Source organism: Symphalangus syndactylus, chromosome 15 (assembly GCF_028878055.3).
Source record: "Symphalangus syndactylus isolate Jambi chromosome 15, NHGRI_mSymSyn1-v2.1_pri, whole genome shotgun sequence".
Lineage (NCBI taxonomy): Eukaryota > Metazoa > Chordata > Mammalia > Primates > Hylobatidae > Symphalangus > Symphalangus syndactylus.
Genome location: NC_072437.2, coordinates 65,513,222 through 65,524,621, shown reverse-complemented (window position 1 = coordinate 65,524,621; position 11,400 = coordinate 65,513,222). Strand labels below are relative to the sequence as shown.

Below are 11,400 nucleotides of genomic sequence, written 5' to 3'. Positions count from 1 at the left end.
AGGATAAAAAAAATCAATGTACAAAAAATCAGTAGCATTTCTATACATCAGTAATGAACTAGCTGGGAAAGAAAGCTAAAAGGGAACCATACTTATAATAGCTAAAAAAAAAATACCTAGAAACACAGTAAAGGAAGTAAAAGACATTCAAGAAAAGGCAAAGACCTCTTAAAAAGGAGGTAAAAGACTTTCAAAAAAGAAACCTACAAAACACTGATAAAATAAATTGAAGGAGACACAAGGAAATGGAAAAACATTCCATGCTCATGAATTAGAAAAGTTTATATGGTTATAATGACCATACTACCCAAAGCAATCTACAAATTCAATAAAATATCTATCAAAATACCAATGACATGATTCACAGAAATAGAAAAAAAAATAAAATTCATATTGTACCACAGAAGAGCATGAATAGCCAAAGTAATTCTGAGACAAAATAACAAAGCTGGAGGCATCACATTACCTAACCTCAAAATATATTTCAAGGCTATTGTAACAAAAACAGCAATAAATTGGCACAAAAACAGATGCATATACCAGTGGAACAGAATAGAAAACCTGAAAATATATCCATGTATTTACAGCCAACATATTGTCAACAAAAGCATCAAGAACATCCACTGGGGAAACGACACCTTATTTAATAAATAGTGCTCGGAAAATTGGATAAACACCTGATGAAGAATGAAACTGGACCCATATCCCTCACCATATTCACAGATCAACTTGAGGTGAATTGAAGACTTAACTGTGAGACCTGAAACTAAAACTACTAGAAGAAAACATAAAGAAAACACTTCAGTACATTGATCTAGACAAAAATTTTATGGCTAAGATATCAAAAGTACAGACAACAAAAACAGAAACAGACAAATCACAGTATATTAAACTAAAAAGTTTCTACAGAGCAAAGAAACCATAAACAAAGTGAAGAGACTACCTGTTAAATGGGAGAAAATATTTGCAAACTATTGATGACAGAAGATTAGTATCCAGAATAAACGAGAAAGTGAAACAATTCAACAGTAAACAAACCAATATTTCCATTAAAAATTGGGCAAAGGACAACAATAGTCATTTGAAAAATAACTATTGATACAAAATGGTCACCAGGTATATGAAGAAATGCTCAACATTACTAATCATTACAGAAATGTAAATTAAAAATACAATGAGCCGGGTGCGGTGGCTCACGCCTGTAATCCCAGCACTTTGGGAGGCCGAGGCGGGCGGATCACGAGGTCAGGAGATCGAGACCATCCCGGCTAACACGGTGAAACCCCGTCTCTACTAAAAATACAAAAAATTAGCCGGGCGTGGTGGCGGGTGCCTGTAGTCCCAGCTACTAGGGAGGCTGAGGCAGGGGAATGGCTTGAACTCCGGGGGTCGGAGCCTGCAGTGAGCCGAGATCGCGCCACTGCACTCCAGCCTGGGTGAAAGAGCGAGACTCCTTCTCAAAAAAAAAAAAAAAAAAAAAAAAAAAATACAATGAGATATAATTTTAGCATGGTTAGAATGCTATCACTAATAAAATAAAATACACCAGATGCTGATAAGGATGCAGAGAACAGGAAACTTTTATACATTGTTGGTGGGAATGTAAATTAGTACAACCACTATGTAAAAGTAGTATGGGGCCGGGCGTGGTGGCTCACGCTTGTAATCCCAGCACTTTGGGAGGCCGAGGCGGGCGGATCACGAGGTCAGGAAATCGAGACCACGGTGAAACCCCGTCTCTACTATAAATACAAAAAATTAGCCGGACGTGGTGGCGGGCGCCTGTAGTCCCAGCTACTCGGAGAGGCTGAGGCAGGAGAATGGCGTGAACCCGGGAGGCGGAGCTTGCAGTGAGCCGAGATTGTGCCACTGCACTCCAGCCTGGGTGACAGAGCGAGACTCCGTTTCAAAAAAAAAAAAAAAAGTAGTATGGATGTTTCTCACAAAACTAGAAACACAACTACCATACGATACAGCAATGTCTCCACTTGTTTTTTAACCAAAGAAAAGAAATTGGCATATTGAAGGGATACCTGAACCTCCATGTTTATTATAGCACTAGTCACAATAGCAAAGATATGGAATCAATCTCAATAGCCATCAGTGGACGAATGGATGAAGAAAATATGGGTGCATATACACAATGAAATATTATTCAGTCATTAAAAACTAATAAAATAATGTCATGTGCAGCAACATTGATGGAACAGGAGGTCATTATGTTAAGTGAAAAAAGCCAGGGACAGAGAGACAAATTTTACATGTTCTCACTCATAAGAATGTGAAAAGTTGATCTCATGCAGGGAGAAAGAACAATGATAGACACCAAAGTCTGAAACGGATGTGTGGGTGGGGGTGAATGAAGACAAGGCAACTAATGGGTGCAAATATATAGTTAGATAAAGGAATAAGTTCTAATGTTCAATAGCAGAGTAGTGCATGAAACAATAATATACTATATATTCCAAAATAACTAAAACAGAGGACTTGAAATGTTCCCAACACATATAAATGATAAATACTCTAGGTGACAGACACCCTAAACCCTCTCACTTGATTATTACAAACTCTATGAATGTAATTATATATCACATGTACCTCAAAAATATGTGCATTTTTGCATATCAATAACAAATAAAAATAACCCCAAAATTTAAAATACTGGATGTAAACAAAAGAGAGTATTTGGTGACTTGATGTTTATTCTAAGTGGGTAGAAAGTTGACAAACTATCAAAATGTCCTAATTATAATTTTTTTGTTAGTTAATAACTGTTACCACCTATCACTTAAAATTAACAATGCCTAGATCCAATATTCCTTGAAATTTTCATACTTGGAGATATAAATCAAAACCATAACCCTGAGCCAATTATCCTGATTCCTGTGAATTTAGTATTAATAATTTAACTCTATGTTCTATATTCCTTCTGTATGCCAGTGTTCTTACTGGAATGAAATGATGATTATTTCTGTGAGTGAGTAGAGTGATAATATGTTTAAAATCTCTTTGTTTTTTCAAAATAGAAAGTAGAACATTTCAATGAGATTAGATTAATGAACAATTTCTTGTTACTCATGACAGTGTTCGATTTTCCCACTACAAGAACTTGACGTAAGATGCCTGTGCATTTGAGTGATCTATATCCAATGCAAATGTAGACTCAGAAACAGTCAATCTTCTGCTTCTTCAGTGATTTTTGCATGTTCACATGTTTATATGCAGTTTTGTGTTTTAGGATGTAGTTTTTAATTTTTAGGATGTAGTTTTTGATTTTTATTCTACTCTTTTGATATTTCAAATATCTTGAAAACCAATAATCTATTTACCTGTCTATAAGCTATTTTCCTTTGTAATTAGAAGTACTAGTTCTATAATGCAGAATAAGAATGAGAATCACTTTTATATTACTACTTTCCTAATCTTGTAAATATACCTATTTCAGTTTTATCATTATATTATATAGTCCTTAGAAATACCTTTAGGTATGAAGACAGTATTATTCCATCTTTTTTCTTTTAGACAAATAGTTTTCAGTACACTATTCAATCATTCGCATTGTAAAGCAGTTATACTTTTTCAAAGAAATTCTTTACTTGTATTTGAAACCTCTTTGAAAATAATATCCAAATCATTACATTGCACAGAAGTTTTTTATATACTACACAACTAAATAATGCTGCCTATAATTTCAAAAAATCCATCATGATTGAAAGAAACCCTAAAATATAGGTAAATAAACAAGAACTAAAATGAATAACTTTGAAAAAGATGGTATAATTAAATGTTTAGTGACCAATTCTTAGGAAAACATATTTATATTTGCTGCAGTAAGGAAATATATCATATTTAATACCGAAAATTTATGATATGCCTGGCTCTGTTCTCATTTTTTTACATACGTTAATTTATATAGCTTTTACAATAATCCAGTGAAGTCCAGTAAGTCCAGTGAAGTAGATTTTATGCTCTGCTTTTTACAAATGGGGAAACTACGACAAATTAGTGTTATGCAACTTGTCCAACTTCATATAGGAAGAAAAAGAGAGTTGAAAATTATACCCAGATGGTGAGTGTTCTTAACCATTACTCTACATTGTCCTTTATGAGGTGCCTAAGTACGTTTTATTCTTCATGCACTTCCCTTTATTTTTAAATTGTTGCTTGGTGTATGAAAATGTGTATTCTTAAGCTTGAAGTTACATACTTAGTTCAACTGCAAACAAGTAAAGTCTATTGATCGTACAAACTGATGTAAAAACTAGGCCGGGCGCGGTGGCTCATGCTTGTAATCCCAGCACTTTGGGAGGCCGAGGCGGGCGGATCACGAGGTCAGGAGATCGAGACCACGGTGAAACCCCGTCTCTACTAAAAATACAAAAAATTAGCCAGGCGTGGTGCCAGGCGCCTGTAGTCCCAGCTACTCGGAGAGGCTGAGGCAGGAGAATGGCGTGAACCCAGGAGGCGGAGCTTGCAGCGAGCAGAGATCGCGCCACTGCACTCCAGCCTGGGTGAGAGAGAGAGGCTCCGTCTCAAAAAAACAAACAAACAAACAAAAAACTATAAACTTGGAATATTATATGATTTGGCTCTGTGTTCCCACACAACTCTCACCTTGAATTGTAATAATCCCAACACGTCAAGGGCACGAACACGTGGAGATAATTGACTCATAAGGGCAGTTTCCCCCGTGCTGTTCTCGTGATAGTGAGTGAGTTCTCACGAGATGTGACGGTTTTATAAGGGGCTTCCCCTTTCACTTGACTCTCATTTTCTCTCCTGCCATTCTGTGGAGAGGGGACTTCTGCCATGTTTGTAACTCTCCTGAGGCCTCCCCAGCCATGTGGAACTGTAAGTCAATGAAACCTCTTTTCTTTATAAATTACCCAGACTTGGGTATTTATTCAAAGCAGCATGAGAACAGAGTAATACAGCATAATATATATTAAAATAAATGTATGCAATTGGAAAATTTATTTATATATCTATTATTGTTTTGAGGGTTTACCTAACACTTTACTATAATTATTAGAAAAACATTGTGCCTCATTAAATGTAAAAAATTTATCAAACCAATGTCAATCTCCAATGAGCCATTTATTGTTTATAATTTAATTTGGGAGTTCATGGCAACACTGTATCTTATTTTTTTTTGTCTTAATTTTTTTTTTGCACTATCTTGACAATTGAGGATCAAATGACAAAGAAAAGCTCTGCTAAATGTAATTTATATCTGCTATGTGTTTACCTGTTTGTTCTCTTGGAAAAAGAACATAGTCCTTACTAAAATGTTTGTAGCTTGTAATGCACTATGTAATTTTTGGATTGTATCTGTGCTACATGCCAGTGGTAGATGGTCCTCTGCTCTCAATCACAATGCAATTTTACATGACCTTCTCTGAGACCCCTCAACAATATCTTTTTCTTTCTGTACTTAAATTAAGTTAAATTAAGTCATTTACATTTTTCACTATGGATTCTGAATAAGGTGATAATAAATATAAAAACTTTTGCATTTCAGGTTCTCAATCCCCGGTTTTAGTTTTAATGGAAGTTGCACGTGTTTGTTTTCTAGATATAAGCAAAAATAGGGCAAATTCAGCAGAAAATGGCATGGCATATATCCCAGAAATTCTTGGATAATAAATAAATAAATATAAAAGCAAAGTAAAGGATTATATTTCTATTTTTAAGACACAGAGTCAAGATAAGCCAGTGAGGCATATTGATCAGTGCACAGAAGTTTGCTTTCTTTTTCCTTTCTCTCCTTCCTTCCTTCCTTCCTTCTTTCCTTCCTTCCTTCCTTCCTTCGTTCCTTCCTTCCTTCCTTCCTTCCTTTTTCCCTTTCTTATTTAAATTTTGGCTTTGTGCAATGTTTCCTTAAATATTTAAAAAGGAAACCAAAGTTGAAATATGAATCGCCAGTTAAGAAAGTCTTTTTGAAAATCATTAATAGCTCTAAATGTGGCTAACAGTGTATGTGATCAAGTACACAGACGTTGGTGAACTTTTAGCATATGATGAAGAGATTTTAACTTTTTTCCTTGAGTCCCAGAGTAATATCTCTTTTCTTTTTATCTTCTTAGATTTTGCTCGTGTTTTTTTCTGTAAACACCAATCACGTGAAAATGAATATCCAGAAGATTAGCCATTTCGAAAGTCATATTTCCTGTGTTACTAAAATATGCTAATATAGAAAATTCTAAGGGATGTAGTTTTTTTCTTTTTTAATCTTTTGTTCTTTTCTATTCAAAGTAAATGTCACCACTAAATATTGTAGCATTATTGCAGGTATATTTTATGCATATAGCAAACATTAAAAAATGTGATTTAGTTGAACTTTTCCTAGACTTCCAAGATTGCTTCTAAAGACTGTATAAGACTAACTCACATTCATGACAGATTTATTAAAGACAAGTCATATATTAAATCCTTGGAAGTTATATTTTACATTAAAGGTAAATTAAAACCATAAATTAAATGTGTGCACAGATGAGCCCAATCTTAGTAAATAGTAATCAGGTACTGTTTAATTTTCCTGTACTGGATAGATTCATCAGGATTCACTGAGTTTGTATAGTAATTTTCCATATTCCCCATATATCTGACATTTGCTTCATTAGATTAGGTCTCCTTATAATCATCAGGCAAAGCACATTCTTATATTAAGGAGAAAGGATGACATTGCCATCCCAATACTTTAATGTGGAAAACATGTATCTGCTGTTCTCTATGATAACATATTTGGGAAGTCAAATAACCTTAAGAGAGTAGTTCACTATAATCAATGAAATTCAGTCTATTCCTTAAATACTTAAATAGAGATGTATTTGTGTGTAAATGTGTATGTAAGTTTTAAATGTATAGATTTTTGTTCAACAAGTGAGGTCTCCAGATGTATAACAATGTTCTAAACACATTTTTGAAATAACTTATGTTCCTAAAAGGTTTTAATATATAGTTCAATGATTATAAAGCATGGTCAAGCATTATTTGACATAGGTGCCTTTTAATGCTTTACATATTATCTGTATGATCTTTAAATTATTAAATGTTATCTCTTTATATTTGTTTAGTTGATAAATTAATTCTGTAACCACTGTATTATTTCTTATTAAACATTATCATATATATTTTTATCAAAAAGTATGATTGAGGTTCTGCAATTTTGTTTTTTGTTTGTTTATTCTATCCTGAGTTAGAATGTTAATTATGGTATACACTTATTTCTGAGATAAGGCATAAACTTAATAACATTTTTGGCTACCAGGCAATAAACTGTGAATTCACTTACTGGCTTATAAGTAGTACAATACTATAATGTAACAGTGTAAAGCCAAACCTATATTTTCTAGAGATTGTCCTGAATTCCAATTTTGATCATAAATGGGTTTGTTTCAAATATTGTGTGAGTTTAGAATCACAACTACATGGATATAGGAATATATTATATTACACAAAGAAAGAAACATAATGGCTAATACTTCTTGAAATATTCACAATTAAATGCTGGCAAGTTTAATGCAAACTTTCCCTCTCCATATTAAGTATTGCATGTAAAACACATGGGTAAGTGCTACAGGTCAATAGATTTCCACAATCCTAATTCTTTAAAAAAATTTCAATAGATTTTGTTGTACAAGTGGTTTTTGGTTACAAGGATGAATTATACAGTGATCCATTCTGAGATTTTAGTGCATCCGTCACCCAAGTAGTGTACATTGTACCTAATGTGTAGTTTTGTATCCCTTGATCCTCTTCCAGCCTCCCTCTTCTGAGTCTGTAAATTCCATTGTAACTCGGTATGCCTTTGCCTACTCATAGCTTAGCTCGCACTTATAAGTGAGATCATACGGTCTTTGATTTTCCATTTCTGTGTTACCTCACTTAGAATAATGGCTTCCAGCTCCATCCAAATTACTACAAATAACATTATTTTGTTTCTTTTTAATGGCAGAGTAGTATTCTATTGTGTATATATAGCACATTTCCCTTATCCACTCATTAGGCCACGGGCACTTAAATTGGTATATTTGCAATTGTGAATTCTGCTGCTATAAACATAAGTGTACAAGTGTCTTTTTCTATAATGACTTACATTCCTTTAGGTAGATACCCTGCAGTGGGATTGCTGAATTGAATGGTAGATCTACTTTTAGTTCTTTAAGGAATCTCCATATTGTTTTCCATGGATGTCATACTAATTTATATTCCCATTGGCAGTGTATAAGTGTCCCCTTTTTACCACATCTATGCCAACATTTATTGTTTTTTTGACTTTTTAATAATGGTCATTCTTGCAGGAATAAGGTGGTATCTCATTGTGGTTGCATTTCCCTGATGATTGGTGATGTTGAGCATATTTTCATATATTTGTTGGCCATATGTATATCTTTTTATCTTTTTAATTTTTTAATTAATTATTCTTTTCTTTTCTTTTCTTTTTTCTTTTTTTTTTTTTTTTGAGACAGAACCTTACTCTGTGACCCAAGCTGGGGCAGTGGCACAATCTCAGCTCACTACAACCTTTGCCTCCCGGGTTCAAGCGATTCTTGTGCCTCAGCTTCCCCTGTAGTTGGAACTACAGGCATGTGCCACCACACCTGGCTAATTGTTGTGTCTTTTAGTAGAGACAGAGTTTCACAATGTTGGCCAAGCTGGTCTTGAACTCCTTCCTCAAGTGATCTGCCTGCCTCAGCCTCCCAAAGAGCTGGGATTGCAGGTGTGAGCCACTGTTCCCAGCCATATCTTGAGAAATGTCTGTTAATGTCCTTTGCCCACTTTTTAATATAATTGTTTGTTTCTTTTCTTGGTGATTTATTTGAGTTCCTTATAGATTCTGGATGCTAGTCCTTTCTTGGATGCATCGTTTGCAAACATTTTTTGCCTTCTGTGGGGTGTCTGTTTACTTACTCTGTTGAATATTTCTTTTGCTGTGTAGAAACTTTTCTTTTTTTTCTTTGGTTTTTTTTTTTTTTTTTTTTTTTTTTTTTTTTTTTTTTTGAGATGGAGTTTTGCTCTGTCGCCCAGGCTAGAGTGCAGTGGTGCCATCTTGGCTCACTGCAAGCTCCACCTCCCAGGTTCACGTCATTCTCCTGCCTCAGCCTCCCAAGTAGCTGGGACTACAGTTGCCTGCCACCACGCCTGGCTAATTTTTTTTTCTTTTGTATTTTTAGTAGAGACAGGGTTTCACCATGTTCGCCAGGATGGTCTTGATCTCCTGACCTTGTGATCCACTCGCCTCAGCCTCCCAAAGTGCTGGGATTACAGGTGTGAGCCACTGCAACCGGCCAGTGCAGAAGCTTTTCAGTTTATTTAGGTTCCATTTATTTTTGCTTTGTTTTACTTAATTTTGGGGTCTTAGTCACGAATTCTTTGCCTAGGACAACTCTAGAAAAGTTTTTCTAGTAGTGTCTTTTAGAATTCTTATGGCTTCGGGCCTTATATTTAAGTCTTTGGTTCATCTTGAGTTGATTTTTGTATATGGTGAGAGATAAAGATTCAGTTTCATTCTTCTACATGAGGCTTGCCAGTTTTCCCAGCCACCATTTATTGAATAGGTTGTCCGTTCCCCAATTTATGTTTTTGTATGCTTTGTTGAAGATCAGTTGTCTGCATGTACTTGGTTTTATTTCTGGGTTCTTTATTCTGTTCCACTGGTCTATGTGCCTACTTTTATAGCAATACCATGCTGTTTTGGTTAACTATAGCCTTGTAGTATAATTTGAAGATGGTTAATGTAATGCCTCCAGATTTGTTCTTTTTGCTTATTATTGCTTTTGCTTTCAGGGCTCTTTTTTGGTTCCATATGAATTTTAGGATTGTTTTTTCTAATTCTGTGAAAAATAGTGTTGGTATTTTGATAGGAATTACATTGAATATGTAGATTTCTTTGGGAAGTATGGTAATTTTCACAATATTGATTCTTTTAATCCATGAGCATGGAATGCATTTCTATTTTTTGTGTCATCTATAATTTCTTTCAGAAGTGTTTTGTAGTTCTCCTTCCATAGCTCTGTTGCCTCCTCATGTAGGTATATTTCTAGGTAGTTTTTTTTTTTTTTTTTTGGCAGCTGTTGTAAAAGGGATTGAGTTCTTAATTTGATTCTCAGCTTAGTGATTGCTGGTGTATAGCAGTGCTACTGTACATTCATTTTGTAACCTGAGACTTTACTGAATTCACTTATCAAATCTAAGAGTCTTTTGGCAAAATCTTTAGTTTTTCTAGCTATACAATCATATTACCTGCAAACACCATTAGTTTTACTTCCTCTTTTTCTAATTTGGATGTCCTTTATTGCTTTATCTTGCCCAATTGCTCTGGCTAGTACTTCCAGAACTAAGTTGAATAGGAGTGGTAATAGTGGACATCCTTGTCTTGTTCTTGTTCTTGGGAGGAATGCTTTCAACTTTCCCCCATTTAGGATGATATTGACTGTGGGTTTGTCATAAGTGACTTTTATTATTTTGAGACAGGTCCCTTCTATGCCTAGTTTGTTGACAGTTTTTATCATGAAGGGGTGCTGGAGTTTGTTAAGTGTTTTTTTTCTGCATCTATTGAGATGACTATATAATTTTTAATTTAATTTAATCATAAATTGTTTATTTTAATTACTGAAATAAATTATTAATAATTAATAAATGAATTAATTTATTTGATTTATAATTTTTGTTTTATATTCTATTTAAATGATGCATCAGGTTTATTGTCCTGTGTATATTAAACCATCCTTGCAACCCTGGGATGAAAACTATCTGATCATGTTGAACTACATTCTCTCATTTCTTCCTTTCTCCTTCTGTTCTTCCTTCTTTCCTTCCACTTCTCATACCCTTCTCCAACCCCCTCACTTTTACTTTCTCTTCCTTCTTTTCTGTTTTTATTAATTTAAAATAATAATCTGAAGCAAATACAGGTGGTACACACTACAAGGTCTGGTTTGCTCTAATTTTATATATCCCTCAAAATAGCACGATTAGTAATAAATCATCAAAATTCTAAAATTAGAACAATGCACCCTAATTAGTAACTATGAAAACTGGCAGATTAGTAAAACTATCTTAATATAATTTTAGGGGAGAAACTCAGAAGAGATAGCCTTTGAAATGTACTTTAAGTTTATATTCTGACCTTAAACCTCCAAGTGAAATATCACAATGTTCTTCCTTATGGCTACTTAAATAGATAGTAAACATTCCCCAAACTGTATAGTGTTAGATTTAATTGGGAGAGACTAATGGCTTCTAGAACTGACTATTTCTCCTAAACTTAGAAAGATGAAAAAAATAATTTTTGGGCCGGGCGCGGTGGCTCACGCTTGTAATCCCAGCACTTTGGGAGGCCGAGGCGGGCGGATCATGAGGTCAGGAGATCGAGACCATGGTGAAACCCCGTCTCTA

At 34.5% G+C, this 11,400-nt stretch overlaps 1 long non-coding RNA gene across 1 annotated transcript in view; it reads left to right on the top strand.

Annotated features, from left to right (window-relative positions):
• The first annotated feature begins 4,817 nt into the window (after positions 1-4,817).
• Positions 4,818-11,400, top strand: part of LOC129463855 (uncharacterized) — a 170,857-nt gene continuing 164,274 nt past the window's right edge. The window contains exon 1 of the long non-coding RNA XR_008651310.1: positions 4,818-4,851. This is a non-coding gene — a long non-coding RNA (uncharacterized lncRNA). The remainder of the gene's footprint in view (positions 4,852-11,400) is intronic.